Here is a 23,848-nt window from a genome sequence, read left to right as displayed (position 1 = left end):
CTATAATTATTGTTTTTATATAATTAATTACCTTTATAATTTATAAATAATATAATTACCTACTATAAATCCTATTTTACTTAGTCTTTCTCAAGTTCTATTTCATTCTACTTAAAAAAATTCCTTAGAATGGCCCCATCAACAAATCCTCAAGCAACAAGTGCCAGTGAGGGTGTGGAGAAAAGGGAACCCTAGTACATTGCTGGTGGGAATGCAGACTGGTGCAGAAAATTAAAAATGAAACTGCCGTTTAAACCAGTGATCCCACTTCTTGGAATATATCCTAAGACGCATGAAATGCCAATCAGGAAGAATATATGCACCCCTATGTTCATAGCAGCACTCTCTACAATAGCTAAGATCTCGAAACAGCCCGAGTGCCCATCAGTAGATGAGTGGATATAAAAACTGTGGTACATTTATACAATAGAATACTATGCAGCTGTAAGAAAGAGAGATCTCTTACCATTTGAGATGACATGGAGGGACCTGGAGAGTATTATGCTGAGAGAAATAAGCCAATCAGAGAAAGACAAGTACCACATGATCTCACTTATTTGTGGAACATAATGAACAAAATAAGCTGTCCACCAAAATAGATCCAGAGTCACGGAAGTAGGGAACAGACTGACAAACCTCAGAGGGATGGGAAGTGGGAGGGGTGGGAAGAGATAAACCAGAGAACTTATATGCATACATGCACAACCAATCGACAGGGACACTAGTCTGGGGAAGGCAGGAGTGCGATGGGAGGGGGAAAGAAGGGGAGTCAATGAAAAAAGGAGGAGATCTGTAATACTTTCAACAATAAAATAAAAATGTCTCGGTAAACAAAACAAACAAATATATATATATTAGGGAATAACAGTTTCCACTGTTACCTTTATTGTTTTCTACTTTATTTTTTCTTAGAGGGCTTACCTGTTGCTATTTTTCTAAATTACTAAGTAAGGTACTCATTTATTTCTAATACGTATTTCTAATATTCAATTCTTAGGCTATTGATTTCCTTTAACTTTAATTTTCTTATGTTATAATATGTTTTGCTTTTATTATTTTTTTATTTTAAACAATATTCGTTTCCATTATGATTTCTCCTCTGATATTTGAATTACTTAGGGGTGTGTGTGTGTGTGTGTGTGTGTGTGCATATGTCTGTGTTTTCTTTAAAATGTAAGAATTATTTTTTCCCCAAATTTTTGTTATTGATTTGTAACTTTATTGCATTGTAGCACAAAGAAGATGTTCTGGTATAGCAGCTCTCTCCATTTACTATGTTTATTTGTTAATTTTTATTTGATAATTTTTTTAATTTCAAGATTAGCTTTGAGTTATATAATTTTAATAAAATTTCTATGTTGGAGGAATGAGTGTACTCATCAGTATAGTTTGCAGTTCTCATTGACATAACACAAATATTTTATGAATAAAAAAGAAAACACTCTATTTTTTATAAAGCTAATTCAGGAGTATGGAATGTTCTGATATTTTTTATTTCCTACTACATTTTAAACATTGTATTACATTGTTTCATTAATTTATTTTTAAAAATCTAAAGGTATATATTATTACTACATTTAAGAATAATAAATAATTGTCCCATGGTCACACAGAAAACTTATTAGTTAAATCTGTATCTGCTAACTTTCTAAAGCACTATTTACTATTTTGTTATTAATCCAATTTGGTCCCCTGACTCATAATTCAATGCAATTGACTATTTTTTTTTATTTGTAAACAATTAAAAACCCATATAAATGCAAATATAACCTAGAAAATACAAAAGTAATGAGATTGTTACATGGTTGGAAAACTCTTTTTCACTAATGAGTCAATAAGCATACAGAAATAATTTCTCAAGAGAAATTCAAACACGAGAATAAAGATAGTATAAAGTGATGAGAAATCAGCTTACATCATAATATGTTTTAAAATTAACTGCTTAGACTGAAAGGTAATTGGTAAAATTTCAAAGCAGTCGTTTGTAAAATTTTTAAAAATAATTGTTATACTGTAATTTTTACTGTCTCCAGTAGTACAGATGAGGGTGTGAGTATATAGAAGAATATAGCAAAATTATTAACTTTAAACAAAATTTTCACTATGCTATTGTGTTGTCCTGATTCACATTTCATAAAGAACAATTCGAAAGATTGTTGTAATGTAGCTAACAGTGGGAAAAATGGTAAATGAAGAAACCTATTCTCTTCCCTAGGTTTCAGTGTCCATATTTTAAAGAAGGTTCTTACAACCTTAACACAAAGTGAGACTTATCTAATTAGCCTCAGGCATTGAACAAAGGTATGATAGAAGAAAACTGATAGTTTTCTACTTTCTTTGTGATCTTTTTTTTCTAGTTCAGAGATTCATGTATTGTTCAAGAATATATTTCTTGTTCTATACCCAGCTATTATTCAATAGGTTAAAATGCTGCTCATGGACCATTTTTGTCTGTAGCATAACGTGTTATCACACTGCGACGCTGTCAGTAGGAGCTGTGAGGAGGTCAGTCAGTTAAGTCTGAACCATGCCAACTTGAAGTCAGTTATATGAGCATCTGAGATGGCTGCCCCCACACCTGGTGAACTCAACTAAGCTGAGAACTGTGTAGTTACCCTAGGGGTCCGCTACCTGTGGCTATGTCGTGCTGGGTGGATTTGTAATTTTATTGCATTGTGGTCAATGTCTTAGTGATAGGATTTTGCTTTTAGCCCTAGCACATTTACCCCTGTTGCATTCTATACTTCCCCTTCATGAAATAGTCTTCATTATTAATCAGCAAATGTCAAAAACTTACATTTGGAGCTAGGTTCTGAGTTTTTGACCAATATAGATAATATCCTACTCAAAAATTTCAGTAGAATATTGAGAAGGCACCTCCAATTCAACACATCAAAATCTGAGCAGTTAGCCTACCCCAAGCCATCGACAATGTTGCTCAAGCCAGAGGCATGCAGGTTGTCTTTGACTTATTCCTCTTCAATACCCAATGCCTATATTCCTTACTAGAATATACTGCCTGTAGGGACGAGGGCTACATGCAAATTGTTTACTGTTGCATCCTTAACTACCATAAGATTAACTATCCCATGGTGGGATCTTCGGAAGAACAATTATGCAATACATTATTAATAATGTTGACCCTACAGTTAGACTATCCTGGCTCATATCCTAGTTATGTGACTTAACAAGTTGATTAAAATTTTCTACCCATTTTGTAGTCCTGAAATAAGTCAAATTATTCTCTACCTTATTAGATTGTATTGATGATTCATTTAGACAATGCATGTTAAATATTTGGCACCTGGTAAGCACTCAATAATTCAACAGGTGCTGGTCATTAGATTTTTTAAAAATCACAAACCTTGCCCTGGCCGGTTTGACTCAGCGGTTAGAGCGTTGGCCTGTGGTCCCGAGGGACCCGGGTTTGATTCCCGCTAAGGGCATGTACCTCGGTTGCAGTTTGTCCCCAGCCCTGGTAGGGTCGTGCGGGTGGCAACCACTCGATGTGTCCCTTTCATGTCGATGTTTCTCTCTCTCTCTCTCTCTCTTCCTCTCTTCCCCTCCCTCTCTATCTGAACAAAAATAAAAAATAAATAGAAGGATAGGTATCAAATCTTCTTTCAAAAAAGATAAAAATCACAAACCTTGGGGACTTCCACTATAAGCTCTTTATTTTCATAGTCTAATTACCTAAAATTAGACTATTGAAAAATTTTTAAATCTTCATTGGCTTTTTAGTGAAAGTCCAATACATTAATGCTTTTTCTAGTCATCTGGGAAAAAGAATATCTATGTATTAACATGGAAAGTTGGTTGTAAATAAATATGTTCCTTGTAAGTATTTAGCTTGGAGCAGGCATGAAAATCTTATAGAATTACGCTCCCTCATTGGGAAATAAAACACTGTTTCTTAGCTACCAGTGTAAAATAATATATATTTTTTATATGAGAGTATATTATTAGTTCAATGCCAAAATAAAAATATAAAAGACATGAGGAAAGCATTTATTATGAGTCAGAAATTAACATGGATTCATGGATCACACATCCAAATGTAAACTATTTTTAGCTCATTATTCAATTGTATTTGGATTAAATGGCTTCTAATCCTATTATATGACAAAATGATATTAAGCTAACTTTTCTATAATTTTAATTTATTAATAAGAGTTAAAGTTTTCTTTTCTTTCTATTCTCCAGGAACTCTCTGAAGTAAAGAAAATGAAACCATATAGTTAACATATAATTTAATTTTAGAAGAAAGAATAGGCTATACATATTTGTATCTACCTAGCATGTTGGCTACCTGATCACATCTCATGTTACTTTACCCATTTTTGGAACTGAAAAAAATTAAAATATTTCAAAAGCGTTTTAAAGTAATGAATATCCATGTTTAAGATATTTTAACACACATATTAGAAACCTCCCCTATTAAAGTCTGCTTTCATTTTAATATATGGGTAGCATTCTTCAATAGATGTGCCCAATGTAAATCCTGTTGTAAGCACATAGAATAAAATAAGCTGTTAGGTATGATAAATGTGACTAAATTGAACAGTTAGACTAGTAAGGTATAAAATCTATTAAAAAGATCAGTCATATACTAGTATTTTCAGATCCATAGAGCATTCAAGAAATAGTTGGCAGAATGAGTTCAAGTAACCTACTGTATATTCATGTTGACTATGCTTTTTCTGAGATCCTATTAAACGTATCAGAAAGGAATAAAAAAGGTACAAACTCACTAAAACAGAGCATGCAAGAGGAATATAAACACTGGATAAAAAATGTTTAAAACTTTTGCTAAATGTGGAAAATAATAACTGATAAAACAAAGTAATGGAAGTCACAGCCCAAAGCTCTAATGAAGATAACTGCAGAATAAGAAATTCAATTTTCTTCACATAATTCAGAACAAGCACCAAACAAAATGGAGAATGAAAAAAGGTAACTGAAATGGATTACTGAAACTCAGATGTTTAATATACAAAAGAGAAAAATAATTTTTTTTTTTCCAAAATGAGTTGAAAAAGTGATCTGCAAAGAATCAATGCAGCTTGTATGGAGGCTCTCTATATTCTAGAATTTAGGGGAATACCAAGGCAATTACTGGGTCTATTTGAATCTGTTCTAGAAAAGGGCTCCAAATCAAGAAATATTACCAAACTATAAAGAGCTCATGTTCATATTATGTGTCTTTCCTTTTTCTTAAATATGAGTGATCATGGATCACCAATATAAAAGAGAAATACAAATAAAAACAAATAACTCTGGAATAAATAGAAAATTGCCAAACCCCTCTAATTAGGATCCTTAGAAAGATTCATGAACTGTTCTATCCATGAACCAAGAAGAGTAGGCTATAAAAAAGAAACAATAATATCATTCATTAATTTATAAGTGTTGCCATGAGATGTGCAGAAAGTTGAGAAATCCATCCCAGCTAGACCCAAACTCTTTAATGACTGAAATTAAGCCCACAAAAAATGGCATTCACCATAAGAATAGATTCAGATAAAGAATTAGTGATTCAGAATTTAGATTACATGTTAACACCCCCCCCCCAAAAAAAGTCTGATCAAAGCTGAGAAAATAATAAAGAAATAAGTATAGGAAATATATGGATTTCCAGTAACATATATGTGTTATGGAGCCCCACTAAAGAAAAAGCGAGAGGATAAACAGAAGCAATATATTCCAAACTAATGAAAAGCAAGTAAAGTGATTACAAATAAAAATATACCTTGGCACATCATGGTAAATTTCCTGAAAATAAGAAATTACAAAAGAAATCCACAACAATTTGTAGAGCATTAAGATAAATTATAACTGGGGCATTACTTTAAAAGAGGAAATAAAAATGGTAACTAATATCTTACAATGCCATGGAAGTTGAAGATAATAAAACGACATATTTAAAATGGTGAAAGAAACTATTAGAAGAAACCTATAACCAGGAAAAATAACCTTAAAAAAAGACAAGATAAAAACATTTGTATACAATAAAAAACTAAGAGCATGTATAGCCAACAGACTTATTCCAAAAGAAATTCTTACTAAATAAAGTTCTTCATAGAAATGGAGTAATGATCCTCAATGGAAGCAAAAAAAAAAAAAGAAAGAAAAAGAAAAAAAAATGTAAATATGTTAGTAAATCAAAATGAATATTGACTATAAAGCAATGATTATAATTTCTTTTGAAGTTCAAACTAATGAAGAACAAAATTGATAAGAATACAAAAAGTAGGAGAAGGGTAAATTGAGGAAATGTCTTAGCAGTTTCCTGTTTATTTAAAGAAGTGGTAATAGTATTCATTTATGGTAGACTCTAGGGCAGATACAAAAGAACAGTATATTCATAACTCAAGCTAGTAGAAGGGAATATTTAATTAAACAAATATTAAATGAATAAATAAAATAGGAGAGAAAAAGAAAACAGAATAAAGTTGGGACAAATATATGATTGAAAATTCCAAGTACACCTGTAATATATTTATCAATAAATTGAATATGTGCTTATTTTAAAAACTGAAGTAGAAAAGCTATTATATGTTCCTTGTACTTTTTTTGCTCACAAAAGACACAATTTGTACAATAATAGAGTCTGAAAACAGAAGTATGAAAAACTTCTATGTATATGCAAATACAATACCAAAAAACTTGATATAACTGTTCTGATGTCAGACAGGGAAGTGAAGAGGATTTTAAGAGAGAGTAGGTGATGAGAACTTTGGCTTTCTTCTTCCCTCTATTCTTTGGAACTAAAGAAAGTGAACTTGGACATTTGTTTCTCTTATATCATAGTCTCCTATGCTAGGATAGTCGATCCCAGGACCAAGTTCTTTTTATTATAAAAGAATCCCTATGATCTTAGTCTTCCATGATTTCTTTATACACAAAGGCATGTAAAATTTAGGAAAATCTGTCTCTGACGCTTTCCCTGTGTGTGTATAATGACAAAGTTATTTATTGTTTATTTTTCTCTCTCTCTGAATTTCTGCTGTACCACCTCTTATCTCTCATCACAAGTGAAATAGGTGCCAACTCCATATTATAGAGAGGATTATAAATATCAATATGATTAGGAGAAAACACAATGACATTTTTTACTATACTTTTTCTTTATTGATTTTAGAGAGGGAGGAAGGGAGAGGGAGAGAGAGAGAGAAACATCGATGAGAGAGAACATCGATTGGCTGCCTCCTACATGCCCCCTACTGGGGACCGGGCCCACAACCTGGGCATGTGTCCTCACTGGGAATCAAACCAGCGACCCTTGGTGCATGGGTCAATGCTCAACCACTGAGTCACACCAGCCAGGCAAAACATAATGACATTTTAAATAATATTACTGTTCACAGTATTTCCTACTCTGTATGATATTGATATCTAATGTAATTTTATTTTATATTCATGGTTTGAAGTCTTATTAAAGCAAGATTCTATGCTTTCATTAAAAAAAAAACATGTAATTGTATCATTTCTCACACAGTTTCAGACACCAAATAAAGCAAAATTTTCTTTTTTAGTCCAATCTCAACTTAGATATGAAGAAGTTTGCATAATTAAACATATAGTCAAACCATGTTGTCACTATGAGTCTGGCAATAGTGAAAATGTATATTCATCTAGTTTTATGTGTGTGTGTGTGTTTTCCAGAAAGAATTCTATTCTGAAAATGAAATTCTCCCTCCCATTATCTCTTTATATACTCTCAGATCTCAACCCTATGCCCTCATATGGATCATTAATAACAATAAAGTGGGGTTGTGTGAAAAGACTCATGACCTGGAAGTAGACCAGGCAAACCATAAAGTTCAATGCAGAGAGAGACCTTTGTAAATATCAAGCAGCATCCTCAGGTGAATATCACTTGCTATATTCCTTGTGCATCTGACCATTCAAATTGTGTGACCTTGGGCAAGACTGAAAATTTGCCTAGACCTAGGTTGACTTTTTGGTAATATTTGAGGATTATTATAATATTAACGCTTTTGTAGTAAAGGATGAAAAATAGACAATGCTTATAAACTAATTTTCTAATTTTAAGAACATTTTATTTATTAATGTTGGTGTAATGATACATGAGTAATGAATTAAGCTTTAGGTGAAAATGATCAATGAACTGGGGTTTTACTATATATTCTAATAAAAATCTTCTGCTTCCTAATTTCTTTCTCTCTCAAACATTGAAATGACCTTATTAATAAAAAAAAAAAATTTTAAACTGCTAATCTACCCACTCCCTTAAAAATTTCTATCTAAAACACTCAAGCAGTATATGAAGATAGATTGATACAAAGAATATATGTGGCAATACTCCCTTGCTTTCTCTATTTAATGCCAATTATGTGTTATATAAATGGGAGGCATCTTGCATATATTATTTATTTAATCCTTGCAGAAACATGTAGGGTTAAAGATGCAATGCCCATTTTTAGAGATGAAGTAAATTATGGCTCTACTTGGTTAAATAATGACCAAAACCACTCAATTCATAAATGTCAGTCAGATATTTGTCCCAATTTTGTCTGACTTTCAAATGCATGTGTGTCAGATGATAGTTCCTTCTAATATTCATTTTTCTCTTTTTTGCTTAGTAATATAATCTCTAGTTTTAGTTGGGCACATTGCTACCCAATTTAAAGAGTATACTTTCCAGCTGGTCTAGTTATTAAGATCTGGTTGTGGGATGTCAGCAAAAGTGTCTTGTGCAACTACATTGCAGCCAACTTGAAGATATAGCATATCTCCTACTTTAGTCCTTCTTTCTTCCTGTTGGCTAAAATGTGAGCATTATGCCTAAAGATTAAATAATGATCATATCCATACAACATCACAATGAACACCTTGGGGAGCCCGTGGTGATCATGAAACCACCCTACAATTCTTGGAGTATTTCCTGGATTTGGCATAAGGAATAATAAATATCCTAGTCAGGCTATTGCTATTTGGGATTTTCAATCACTTACATTTAACCTAATGTAAACTAATAGAACAGACTTATTTCATTTCATTAAACTACTGATTTAAAGCACTGAAACCCCTTGTAAATTCTTGAAATTCTAGTTATTAGTTTTGTCATCTCTGAATACTGTAGACAAAGAATATAACATCTAGTACACCATTACAATCAAATTATATTTCAACATAACAATACTTACAGCATTTGGGAGTTGAATCCTTTCTCTGCTGTCTTTTATTGTATTAATGAAGATGGGAATCATTGTTTGGATATACAATCGGTCCAGATTTTAAACCTTAATCTATTTCAGAGGGCTTACCTAATTCTAATTCTGTCATGCTAGGGTAATGAAAAGCAGAACAATAGATGTTTTAAGTCAGTTCCAAGGAAATTATATGGGCTACTGAAGTTTTGTGAGTTGGAATTAAGCCAGAGAAGAAGCAATAACAGCTGGTCAAAAACCTGAATCATCAGGAGACCTCCCTCAACAGAGGAAGTTCTTCCTTTGAAATGTAACTTGAGAGGTGCTGTCAGACACCGCCAGTCTCTGAAGGTTATTGTAGACAAACTCTATTAGCTCTCCATCTTCATGAGAATTATTATTCAAATTTCTTGGGGAGAAATACTTACACTACTGAAAATATAATTTAAGATTCAAAATAGTAGAAAGAAAATTTCTTTGAAGCCAGATAGATCTGGGTTTAAAAATCAGCTTTTCTAATTACTCTGAAGCGTTAGGTATTTCTCTTAATTTAACTGCAAAAGAAGATAATATAATAATCTTCCAGATCTACTAAGAGAATGACTTGATATATAATATTTATAAGTATGCAACATATCGTTTGTATTTTATTTATTTATTTATTTATTTATTTTTATTTTTTTATCCTCACCCGAGGACATTTTTCCATTTTTTGTTCAGATAGAGTGGGAGTAAGAGAGAGAGAGAAACATCAACGTGAAGGGACACATCGAGTGGCTGCCACCTGCACAACCCAACCAGGGCCAGGGACAAACTGCAACCGAGGTACATGCCCTTAGCGGAAACTGAACCCGGGTCTCTCGGGACCGCAGGCCGACGCTCTAACCGCTGAGCCAAACCGGCCAGGGCTGATTTGTATTTTAACAAGTATTAGTGGTCTGAATATATTAGTTCCCTGAGAGCATTCCTTAAGTCCTCAGAGCACACATAGGTAGTTGTCATGGTTTGGGTTGCCTTGAAATCAGAGTGTGAAATGATTTAGGTACAATTTATCTGGAAGGTGGTTTCCAGAAGTGAAAATGAGAGAGTGGGGAAAGTGAGACAAGAAACAGAAAAAATCCAAATATGTGTGATACTGAACTGACAACCACTGGACCCTGGCCGGTTTGGCTCAGCAGTTAGAGCGTCGGCCTGCGGTCCACAGAGACCCAGATTCAGTTCCCACCAAGGGCACGTACCTTGGTTGCAGTTTGTCCCCGGCCCTGGTTGGATTGTGTGGGTGGCAGCCACTACTGTGTCCCTTTCACATTGATGTTTCTCTCTCTCTCTCTCTCTCCCTCCCACTCTATCTGAAGAAAAAATGGGAAAATGTCCTCGGGTGAGGATTAAAAAAAACCAAAAGAACTGACTACCACTGGAACTGACACTGGTACTCAGCCCCTGTGGGGAATCCACTGGTAAGTCATATAGAATTTGCCTCCGAATGACCCCAAAGGAATGTAGGGAGGCTGAAAACTATCCACTGATTCTCATTCTTCATTGGTTGCTCCTTGACCTTGGAGGACCTAATTGTCCTACAGAGTGGGCTGTGACTACATAAGAACTGAGTAGCTTTTTATGACTTTGGAAAAAACTCCAAGGCATTTGTACAGTGGGACTTTTTACCACAGCTGCAATGAAATCTGATAAACCAAAAGGATTTGGCCAAGGTAACTTAAGGGTCTACAAAGTAGTGACTGCGTGTGTGTGGGGGTGCACATTGCTGTCAACAACTGCAAAACCTAAATGTGATATTACACAGGAAAAAAAGGCATGTGAAGAAAAACATCTGATTTTTCTTATTTTGGTTGCACTTACATCACCTTAGTGTAGTAACGCTTTTTAAAATGCTGATTAGAAAGAAGTTCTGTTAACTAGTAATGTTTTAAAAATGGTTAGCCTAGAGTATTATGCTAAGTGAAATAATTCAGATAGAGAAAGACCAATACCATATGATTTCACTTATATGTGAAATCTAAAGAACAAAATGAACAAATAGAAATAGATACAGAGATCAGAGGTTACCAGAGAGTGGGGGTTTGAAGGACTGAGTGAAAAAGGGGAAGGGATTAAGAGGTACAAATGAGTTGTTACAAAATAGTCATAAAGATGTAAAGTACAGCATAGGAAATAAAATCAATAATATTGCACTAACTATGTATGGGGTCAAGTGGATACTTGAAATATTGGGGGGAGGGCACTTTGTAAAGTATATTATTATCTAACCACTATTATGTACTCCTGAAACTAATACCAAATAATATCGATTGCAAACTGTAATTGAAAAATAAAATTAAAATAATTTTTTTAAATGTCTAGTCTATGGGAAAGAAAACAATGAGAGGATCTCTCAAGGTACAAAAACGTGGAATCATTGGCTTAATGCTAATTATATACTAATAATTATTTTCATAAGAAGTGGCTCATCTTTCTGTTAAATAATGCTTTTTCAAATAATGCTTTTCCAAATATTTGAGAATATTCTCTATATGTTTAATAATGGAATAGAAATGAAAACCAGTATAATTTTATTCTACCCAAAAGCAATAACAAATAACCGTAGACTTCAGTTTATATAACTTTAAAAATAGTGTTTACAGAGGCAGAACATGTGAGCTATTTTGATCATCTTCAAAAGGTAATATAGTTTTAAATAGCTATAACAATTTATTGGCACTGATAAAAGCATAATGTGACAGTATTTATTTTTCTCTTATGTATCTGAAGTTTTGGTGAAACTTTTTCTTTATTGTTGTTTGAGTTCTGTTTTATTATTTGCTTCATTTGTTTTAGGAAGAAATTTGTCATTTACCAAAAAAAAAAGATGTACTTATTAGAAAACAATAAGCAAAATGCACCTTAGAAGACATAAATTAAAAGGAGGTGAAGAGGGAAAGTGAGGAATAAATACTAGAGTAAGTTAAAGGAAAATAATTAATTCTGGATTTCTTTAAAATTAATGTGCCCTGGGTGGGAGGGGAAACCATCAGGAGGGGAGCAATGGAAGGAAGGGGGGGGGGGATCTGTAATACTCTCACCAATAAAGATTAAAAAACAAAAAATAAATAAAAATACTGTGAAAGCTATAAAATTTTATTAACCAATGTTACCCCAACAAATGAATACAATTTTTAAAAGTTAAGATTATTTAATAAATAATAATTTCTCTTTCTTCTATACATTTTTTTTTGCCCAACACATATTTAAATTGAGTTAGTATAAAGCTAGGTTTCCTAACAAACTGGAATCCATTTCTAAACTGACAAAGATCCTGAAAAAATAATTGTTGGTAAAACAAAATTTATGAAAGTTATACATATTCAGTGTTGATGATTTAGATATATGTTTTAAGATATGCCAAACACATGGAATCTATTTAAAAGATGAGAGCAGGTTGGAAAAAAGTATTTCTGATGAAAGCAGAAGACGAACAGAGATTGTCTTTTATCTGCAATTTCAGTTGAAGTCAACCACGTAATGATACAGCACTAAACAAATTCAGTCCAAATCCACAAAGCAGCAGCTGAACTGGTTGGTCTTTGTTTGGATCATGATATTACACTGAAAGGAGTGTGAAAAAAAATGAGATGAGTGACCAGAAGAGAATAGGACTGAAATCCAATTCAAGGAAACCCGTCTCTTTGTCTCATACCCCACTTGCAATCCATCAGAGAAAACAGTTGGCTCTAGCTTTAAACACATACAGAATCTGACCAGTTCTGACCTCCTTCAGTGTTACCATTCTATTTCAAGCTACCATCATCTCTTGCCTGAATTATTGTATCAGCCTCCTACTTGGTCTCTCTGCTTTTGCTTTTGTCCCACTAAGAGTTCTTCTTAACAGTGAAATCCGTTTAAAACTTAAGTAGATCTTCTGCATAAAAACCTAGAATGCTACCCATTTTATTTCTAGTAAAAGCCAAAATCCTTGAAATGCCCAGCAGGGCTGCACTGATCAGGGGCCTCTCTGCCTGCATCTCCTCCTCCACTAATCCATTATCATTGAGCTCCAGGCACACTGGCCTCATTGCCAGGCACACCCATGCCCCTAGTGCCTTTGCCTGGCTGTGTCCCTACAGTGTCGCTAACGCCTTTTCCTTTTCAAGCCTTTTGAAAATCTCATCTTCTTCCTGGGACTGGTCTGAACCAGTTCTTTATTTTATTTTTTTAAATCTTCACCTGAGGATATTTCTTTTTCAAATATCTTCAGATAGAGTGGAGGATGGGGGCACGGGGACAGAGCAACATTGATGTGAGAAAGACACATTGATTGGTTGCCTCCCACACCACCCTGACCTGGGTCCTGGATGGACGAACCGCGAGGGACATGCCCTTGGCTGGAATCAAACCCACGACTCGTTGGTCCTCTGGCCAATGTTCTAACCACTGACCAAACCAGCCAGGGCTGACCCAGTTCTTTAAAATTGTAACGTGGGTGCTGGTCAAGTAGCTCAGTTGGTTAGAGCATCATCACAATATGCCAAGGTTGAGGGTTCAATCCCTGGTCAGGGCACATACAAGAATCAACCAATGAATGCATAAATAAGTGGAACAACAATTTGATGTTTCTCTCTCCCACTTCCTCTCAAAATATAAATAAGTTAATTAAAATTGCAATCTGCCTTTCTCTCTTCTGTAACCCTTGATCCCTTTATCTTGATCTTTGTTTTTCTTAACAGTTATACTTAAGTATAATTGAGGAAATAACCAGACATATTTAAAATGTGCAATTGGATGTTTTGAAAAATTCACACACTTAAACTACCATCATGATCAAGAAAATTAACATATTGTCAGTACCAAATTTTCCTTGGGCTTCTTACCATCCTCACTCCTGCCCACTCCACCCTCCAAACTCATCCACAGGAAATCATTGATTTACTTTCTACCCCTATATCAGTTTGCATTTTCTAGAATTTTATATAAAAGTAATCATATACGATATAACCTTTTTATCTGCCTTCTTGCACTCACTGTGTCTGAGGTTCACTATGTTGGTTTACATCAGTAGTTCATTCTTTTCTTATTTTATTTTTATTGATAAATAGTATTTCACTGAATGAATATATCAATATTTGAATTTTAGCTTATATTTTGATAACCATTTAAATTGTATCCAGTTTGGGGGCTATTACAAATAGAGCTACTTCAAACATTTGTGACAGGCTTTTTATGAACATGTGCTTTCATTTCTCTTGGGAAAATACCTAGAAGTGGGATGGTTTGATTATATGTTAAATCTATGTTTAACCTTCTAAGGAACTGTTGAACATTTTTCAAAACAGTTGCAATCATTTTACATTCCCACCAGCACTGTATGAAAGTTCTAATTTCTCCACATCCTTGCAAACACTTGGCATGGCCAATCATTTTAATTTTAGCATTTTTGCATGGGCTTCTTTGCCATCTGTGTATTTCCCTGGTGGTGTCTGTTGAAATCTTATGCTAATTTTTTATTAGATGGTTTGAGTTTTGACAGTCCTTTATATGTTCTATATACTATATACCATTCCCTTAGTCTATGGCTTGTCTTTTCATTCTTTCATCTGTGTCTTTCAAGCAGAAGTTTTAATTTTGATGAAGTCCAATTAACCATTTATTTTCTTGGAATTGTGCTTTTCTGGTCATATCTAAGAAATCTTTGCCTAACCCAAGACACAATGATTTTTGTCCTTTGTTTTCTTCAAAAAGTTTTATAGGCTTTACACTTTGATCCATTATTCATCTGAAGTTAATTTTTATAGATGGTGTGAGGTAAAAATCACAGTTTTAGGTGGGATAGAGATACCCAATTGTTTAAGAATAGCTTATTGAAAAAAGGACTATGTTTTCTCACTCAAAGGCCTTTGCATGCCTCCTGGAAGAAAGGTATCTATGTGTGAGTGTATTTCTGGACCCTGCTTGGTCTGATTGATCTATTTTTTTTTTATGTTGTTGACAATAGCACATTATCTTGATTATAATAGCTTTAAAATCAGGCAGTGTTATTCCTCTAGCTTTTCCCTTACTCTATTTATTTTGGCTGTTTTAGGGCCTTTGAATTTCCAAATGAATTTTGAAATCATCTTGAAAATTTCCCCCAAAATGTTAGATTTTGATCGAGATTATATTAATTTCATAGATCATTGGGGAATGGACACTTCAACAATTTATTTTTGGACCTTTTAAAATTTCTTTCAGCAATGTTTTTAGATTTTCAACATACAGTTTTTTTTAACCATATTTGTTGGATTTCATAGTTTTTGATGCTATTGTAAATAATATTACTTTTTATAAATTTCACTTTCTGATTGTACATTGCTATTATATAGAGATATAATTGACTTTAGTATATTGATCAGGTATTTCACAATCTTGTTCAACTCAATAGCTTTGTTGCGATTCCATCAGATTTTCTAAAAGAATGATCATGTCATCTGCCAGTCAGTTTTACTTCTTCCTTTCCAATGTGGCAACTTCTTAGTTCATTCCCTTGCCTTACTACACTGGCTTGAACCTCCAGTGAAATGTGGAAAAGAAGTGGTGGGCGTGGACATCCATGTCTTGCTCCTGATCTTAAAGGCAAAACAGTCAGCCCAGCCAGTGTGGCTCAGTGGATTGAGCATCTTCTCATGAACTGGGAGGTCCGGGTTCAATTCCCAGTCAGGGCACATGCCCAGGTTGCAGGCTGATCCCCAGTAGGGGGCGTGCAGGAGGAGGCCCATCCATGTATCTCTCTCACATTGATTTCTATCTCTCTCTCAAAAAAAAAAATCAATACAAACATTTTAAAAAAATTATCTTTCTTATTTAGGATGATGTTAGCTATAGGTTTTTCTTAAAGTGTGTGGACTCCTATTTTAATTTTAATAATCTTGTCTACCTTATTTCTCCATATCTGTTGCTTAACAATTACTGCTCATTGCTCTCCATGTTCTCAATGGCAGCAGCCCTTTAACTTTCCCCATTTCCTGCTTCTAATATACTATGAGGGGAGAATGAACATCTATAAGGTAAGTGCTCTGTGGCCAGAACTGTGCTGAGTGTCCTTAAATCTCACTTAGTGGACGTAATAACTCTGTCAGGTTATATTTTCATCATTTAACAAGTGAGGAAGGCTCACAGCGGTAACATCGCAAATGGAAAATTACAGTTATACAAATATTCAGTTAGTCCATATTAGTGACATCAAGAGATACAGAGACCACGTAGCAGGTCACCACATAACATACTCCTCCCCTTGAGACGTTTATGAGCTAATAAATGAGTCTGAAGCCTGTGTCTCCACCCCGCCATAGTTGGTGGGGGAAACTCGAAAGCCATGCCTAGGGGGCTGGCAATGACACTTGCACCTGTGAGCAAGCCCGCGCTGGGGGAGGGCGGGGGCCCTGCTCCCCTGGTGAGGAAAATGCAATTTCAAGGACGTGGGCTTTTTAACCGGCTTCCCGGTACCGTGGTACCTTTACTTTAATCGTTGTTCTCATTTGTGTTTCTAGTGGGAAAATACATCTTATCACAATCTTCGAATAAGTTGTGCTTACTTTCTGTTTTCAAGAGAACTGTTTATGGTGTTCTAATAACGTAATAAAAATACATCCTTGGAGTAAATATTATCAAAAGTGTGGGTATACTCAGTACTCACACAGCTAGATTATCATGTATGCTTATCTTTCATTTTTAGAGTATATTTATTGTTCTTGGAATTTATTTATTTATTGATTGATTTATAATTTTTTTTTTTAAATCCTCACCTGAGGACATTTTTCCATTTTTTTTGTTCAGATAGAGTGGGAGGGAAAGAGAGGGAGAGTGAGAGAGAGACAGAGAAACATCAACATGAAAGGGACACAATAGTGGCTGCCACCCGCACAATCCAACCAGGGCCGGGGACAAACTGCAACTGAGGTACGTGCCCTTAGGGAGAACCGAACCCGAGTCTCTCTGGACCACAGGCCGATGCTCTAACCGCTGAGCCAAACTGGCCAGGGCTATTTATTTTTTTTAATTCTCACCTGAGGACATTTTTTTGCATTTATCTTCAGATACAGTGGAAGGGAGAGAGGGAGGGAGAGAGAGAGAAACATCGATGTGAGAGAGACACATCAACTGGTTGCCACCCACACAACCCCAACCAGGACTGGGGACAAACTGCAACCAAGGTACATGCCCTTAGCGGGAACCGAACCCGGGACTCTCCGGTCCATGGGCCAACGCTCTAACTGCTGAGCCAAACCGGCCAGGGCTGTTCTTGGAATTTTAAAGAATGGTCTAAAACTACTGCTCTTTAGCAATTTTCATTAAAGCGTGCAGAAGCCAGACTCCTTTATCTCTCCTCTCTAGAAATTCTTTGCAGTGTTCTTCATTTGAGTAGGTGGCTGATGTAATGTGTTTTCTGTCTAAATGAAGTTACAAGCCTCAGAGGAAGTGGTTGTGCTTTTTAAGTAGGGTTTCGTACAAGATCATGCAGCTGCTACTCAGCAAACAGGAGATGTGTGTGTTCTAATAACCAACCGATATAATGCTGTGCCGGGGCAATGCTGCTGGGGCGATGCCAAGGTGATTATGGACATTTGCAAAGCAAATTCCAAACAACATTTAACTTATATGCTTCATCTGCAGAAGCTACCACAAAGGCTTGCTGGCCCGAAACTTTTCCATGATTTCTCTCTCCAACTCTGCTCCTCTCTTGTTTCCTCTAGCTTGGCAACATCACAATTCACCTAGCAACCAAAGCTAAATTTTCTCCAGGATTCTTGACTTCTCCTTCACTTTCACTCCCTCATGCAATTAATATCCAAACATTGAGAATTTCTGAAATATTTTTATCTCCATTTTCAGGGCATATCTATTTCTAGATATAAAAAAAAATTACAAAATAATGAAATTATTTTCTAAGACCTCCAGTGATTTAATACTCATCCAAACTCAAACCATTCAGATTGATTCATAGAGAAACAAATCCATCAGGTTTTATAAATATACATTTATTCGACGGCTTTCAAATACCTATTTCAATGAAAACAAATGACATGGTGTTCTTTAATATCCCTCTCAATATTATGATGAAGTTTGTAGCTTAATTTCTTCCTGTATTTATTCCAGTCTTTGGACACCACTATAGTTACATCAGACTATAAAATACCTACTTTTTTATAGGCTGCCTGGGAAGTCTGCATCTATCTTCACCTCCTAGAAACCCTCACCTCCAAGAATCAATTTAAATGTTATATCGTTTGTGAAGCTCTTATTATTTAACTCTTTCCTCCCAAGTACTCAAGACTATTTACTTGATATAGTAAATACACCTGTGTTTTGGAACATGAGAAGTTGAAATCAGTCCAATTGTAGTTTAAGCAATTTTGGGCAAACTTTTAAATGTCCTTGAGATTTCCTGTACAGAACAGAGTAGGGGTGAGATTTAGGTCCTCGGTTACTTGGTTCCTCAAGGTGTGATCACAAGAGCAGCAGCACTGGCATCACTTGGGAACTTGTTAGAAATGTGGCGTCTCGGGTCCCACCTGAGACCGACTGAGTCGGCGTGCACTTGACACTGTCAGGTGATGTGTATGCACAGGCAGTGAACTTGGAGAAGGGCTGACATGTGGTAGCTGCATCTAGTATTGTTCTCTTCAACCAGAACATGCATTCAATAACTACTAGTTTCCCGCTCCGTTAAACTGTTCATCCATAATATTTTGAATGCTATATTCGTTTATAACAATTCTTTGTGTTTCTCGTCTATGAAACAGCTTTTCAATCATGGAGACCTTTGTATCCCAAACCCTTGGCTTTATGCTAGTGTATTGTAAATGCTCAATAAAGGTCTATTTGCAAGGTGATTAACTAATGTGCACCATTTAGAAATATATAGTGCGGGTAAAATGGTGTTTTGAAACACCGACATTCTAAACACCTCACAAAATAATTCTAATTAATTAACATCATGGTAACATGCTATTTTTGGATGGTATTCATGAGTTCACTGGTTGATCCTCACTTTGGAAATCATTTATCTATGAAGATGAATTAAATCTTATTTACTGGTATGTTTATGAGTCTCACAATCTAACACTTTTTTAAACTTTCACTTTTTATTAATTAGTTACATTTCCCTGTACTGAAAAAAGTGCTGCAGAGTATTAAAGGGAAAAATTTTTTAAAAAGGAGAAAAGTTTTTGTCATATATATTAGAAGGTTGCCTTTGTTTTGGAAGGTTAGATATAGATCAACTGGGACCCCAGCCACTCAGGCTGGCCTGGTAGAGGCTACAGCATCTGGTCAATGAGACACCATCGTGGGAAGTACCCAGTGGCCACAGTGATCTCCAGAAAATAATCTCAGGAGAATTTCAAATAGCCATCGGTACCAAGGACAATACCAGGCACATCAACTCAAGTTGCTGAACAAACATACTAAATGAATGAGTGTCATGGATTCATAAGGAAGTTGAGCAGAAAACATTTTTGTGGAGCATTCTAACAATGAGTAGAGAATATTGGGAAATGGAAAATTGCATAGAAGATTACTTCAAAGACGTTTTGGTATTTTCTCAAATGTGCTCACAGACAAACCTGCAGATCACATAGCACTTAATAGTCTCTGCTGCCACTTTGCTGGGTTCTGTTGCCTGTGCAAGGACACAGACTCTCTTATGAGAGCAACTATTTATTTTCTGCTGTGCAACGCCACCCTTATCACACACTGGAGTTGCTTGGACTGGACCACGCTACTTCCAACAGACACTGCTATTTTGGCTGGGACTTAGTTGCCTTTAGATCCTTGAACCAAGTAGGTCACTGGGGACAACTGTGGTTACTGTGTGTTTGAATTCAAAGGACACTACCAGTGCTTCATTTGGACTCTTTTCATTTTTTTTTAATTGCACTTATTTATTTTGCTAGCTACTATTGTTCCCTAAACATCAAAGCCTTTTGTACTGAACTCAAGGGCATATATCAGTTAAGATCCTGGCAGAAAAGAAATTACATACCTAAATTGCATAATTAAAAAGTTACATTAAGGGGTAATTTACAAAGGTAGGTACAGGGAGCTAAATTAAGAGGGTAAGAATGGATTTGGAGCAAATACATGATGTCCAGCATAAGTGTCAAACTGCAGGGGAGACCATTTGTGATGAAGAGACGGAAATATCTTCTCCATATTGAAGCATTCTTTTAGCAGAGTTTCTGCTATGCCACAACCGAATATGTCTCCAGACGTTGCCAAATGTGCCCAGAGGGACTAGATTATGCCTGGTTGAGAACCATTACATTAGATGAAAGAACTGTGAACTGAATATACTTGGATTTAATTTGTTAAAAATTAACTACTGGCTATTATACCCATAATTTCACTTTGTGAACTTATGCACTAAAAGGAGCATGAGTGAGAGATATTAATAGATCCTTACTGGGCTTATTTTCTCAAGGCTCTCACCACTTGATCTCGTTACTAATGTTTAAGAATTGTATATCTTCATGCAAAATAATTTTAAGCCTAAACTAATTCATCTGGTGATCAACCAAAACAGCAATTGGTTCCGTGCTGGAGGAAAAACTGGGTGTGTTGACCTTATTGAGTGATGGTGACTTTTGATGGTATTTCAAAGGTCATTCTAACTCTATTAAACTTTGACCTGACCTACTTGGCCCCCACATAAGGCTTAACTCTGCTCTAGTAATGATGATGCCCCAGGATTCCATGGGAAGTTCAGTGCAATGGTCCTCTCTCATTGAAAAACAAACAAACAAACAAAAACATAATAATAGCTTATTCCTTCCAATGACCAAGGAATTCATACTGGGTCGATGGATATAAGATTTCGATTTACATTGAAGCATATCTCCAGGAGACTCTTTAGTTCCCCATAGAAATAAACTTTTTGTAGTTGACTGCACCAGTTCAAACATGTGGCTAATGACAGCAGGGGACACAATTCAGGCTCACACTTTATTCTCTAGCTGTAGACTCATGTTGTATTTCACAATAATGCAGGAGTGGAGAAATTTGTCCAAATTTACACTCCAGTGTAGCATCCTGACTTTGGGGTATTGGCTTTGTATATGTGACTTTATAATATATAAACTTATCTCTTTTGTGTGAATTTGTACATTGTGAGCCAGATCTCCTGAGCCCTGTCTCCCTAAAACAGCTGGTTTTTGAAGTTCCAGTCATGTCAAGGAGAATCAATAATAGTATAGATATCTGTATCTGTAGTCTGAATTACGGAGCGATTTGACTTCCCAGGTTTGTTGCGTTAAATAAAATACAGTATGTTTTAAAACCCCAAATGTTAATTTTATTATTATAACTACAATCATCAGCATTATTTATGAATGAGAAAAAGGCTCAAACATGGTAATGAGATGCCCTGTGAGTTCCATCTTCAACTGTGTTTGCCATATTAATGTCAATGCCCGTTGAAAAGTTCCCAAACCTGACTCGTAGTTTTACACAGAGGAGACATCTGAAATATCTCAGAAAATTCCAAGTCAAGTTGAATTCTCGAGACACAAAAGAATAATCTTGCTGCAAACCTGAATATGTTAAGTAGTATGGATTTCCAAAGGTAATGCCAACGTGCTTTCACCTGAGATTAGCACAAAATCCTCTTTTAGATATTCAAATCTCATACAACATATTCCTGCTTCTATTTGCTATCTCTTCAGGAAATATGAGCCTATTCTAATTTTACCATCAAAGTAATTGACAGATAGTGCTGAAATGACTTACCAGTTCAGACAGCTAGTCAGAAACAAACCTAGAATGTAAATCTCATAAACCCCAGAATATGCTTCCCAGGATAATATCAGGGAAACCGATAAACTCAAGACAGTATATATGCAGCTCACATATTAATGCAAGATTACAGGAAAGAACTATTTAATGCTCATATTAAAAATATCTTTGGTAGAATGTATTTATATAGAGATTTGCTCCAAGATACTAAGAATGAAGGCATTTTCTCAAAGATTTATGAGCATATTGAAACTTTAAAAATACAATAAACTCTCATCAGAATGTCCACAGGGTTTTTGAAAAAAGTGGAATAATGTTTGCCTGATATTTGATTACCATGTAGACTCTTACTCTACACATAGTGACGTTCATTGAAACAGGCATTAATATATTTTGCCCGTTAAGTTTTATCGACTTTTATCTCTAATTATACTGCTGGAAGATGATAAAAGATCCCAATTTCATTGGAATGCTTCACAAAAACTTTTTGGAAACTTAATTCTCTGATGACAGGTTTTATCCTAAAAGGCTACAAATGAAAACTGTTTTTTGGTATCTAGATGCTCAAGTATTAGGATTAGCCCTAATACTTGACAGTCTTAAAAATGCTGACAAAGTACTTAGCTCTTTGTACCTCAGTTTCTTAAACTAGAAAAGGGTTGCTATGAGAATCAGATGTAGTCAATAACCATTTATGCATTTCCACTTAGGTGCCACTTACTGTGCTCAGCACTGGAAATCTAAAGATGAGTAATAAGTTGTTTTTTCCTGAAGGGACTTGCATTCTGAAGCAGGTGGTACAAGTCAAATGAAACAACTTATGCAAAGGTTTGTGCTAAATTGTAAAGTTTTATGCAAATATAAGGATTGTAATACTCAATTTGTCAAAGAAGTAGAATGAGGATTTGGTCCCCATGCTAAGATTCTGAGAGTCCTTGTGATTCTTAATCACTGGGGAATAGCTGTTTCCGTACTATTGAGGATACTTTCAGGGGTTACTTGATAGGCTTAGGGAAGGGTTCCATACAGACAGCTACTGGGGAAGAGAAGCACCTTCCACAGGAGGAGAAAAGCTGGGAGACAGGTAGAGTGAAAAGGGGCAAAGGGGGGAGCGTGCTAAACTTTGCCTGACCCACAATGAAGAAACCTGGCCTGAAGTTTGTCCCTGGGAAAAATGTTTCCAACAAGAAAGAGAGCGAGAGATGTGAACAATTCAGCAAAAATATCCGATTTGCCTTGAAGAAATGACTAGACAGCAGATATCTATAAAATAAGATCAGTTCATCAGGACATAAAGATAAGCTTTTGCATTTATTCTCCAGGCAGCCTGTAGATTATATTTTTTTTTATGTGCTGCCAATCATACTTTTTCTCCACCTTACCACCCTTACTGTGAATAATTTTCACTGGAAGTTCTCATTCTGAGGAGGCACCATTTATTTGATAAACTAAATAAAAATGATTAAAAATTAATGATATACTAAAAATTTTATTTCTCTGTGTGGAGGATCCATTTTCATTCAAAACATGTTTATGGGTGAATCACTGTATAGGAACTGTAACGAGTTCAATATTAATAATACCTGCCCTGCGTGTCATGTCATCTAATTGGATTGCTCTGCCCCAGGAATCAGCATGGCTCCTCTGTCCCTCTCCTCATGTCCTCCAGGTAGTTACTCAAATACAAATTCCACAGTAAGAGCTATCCTTGCCCCCTTGTCTAACATTTCAACCATTCCCCTCCACACCTAATCCTCCTCTTGCCTTTTCTTCTTCTCTCAGCATCTATTACTATCTACCCTACTTTACTTGTCTCATTTATTATCTCTCTCATTTGACTATAAGATCCATCAAAGAGGTTATTTATTGTTGCTTTTTATTACTTCTGTAGTCCAGGCACTTTGAATAATACCTAACAT

Source organism: Molossus molossus, unplaced genomic scaffold (assembly GCF_014108415.1).
Source record: "Molossus molossus isolate mMolMol1 unplaced genomic scaffold, mMolMol1.p scaffold_m16_p_14, whole genome shotgun sequence".
Lineage (NCBI taxonomy): Eukaryota > Metazoa > Chordata > Mammalia > Chiroptera > Molossidae > Molossus > Molossus molossus.
Note: the sequence above shows the minus strand (reverse complement) of the source record.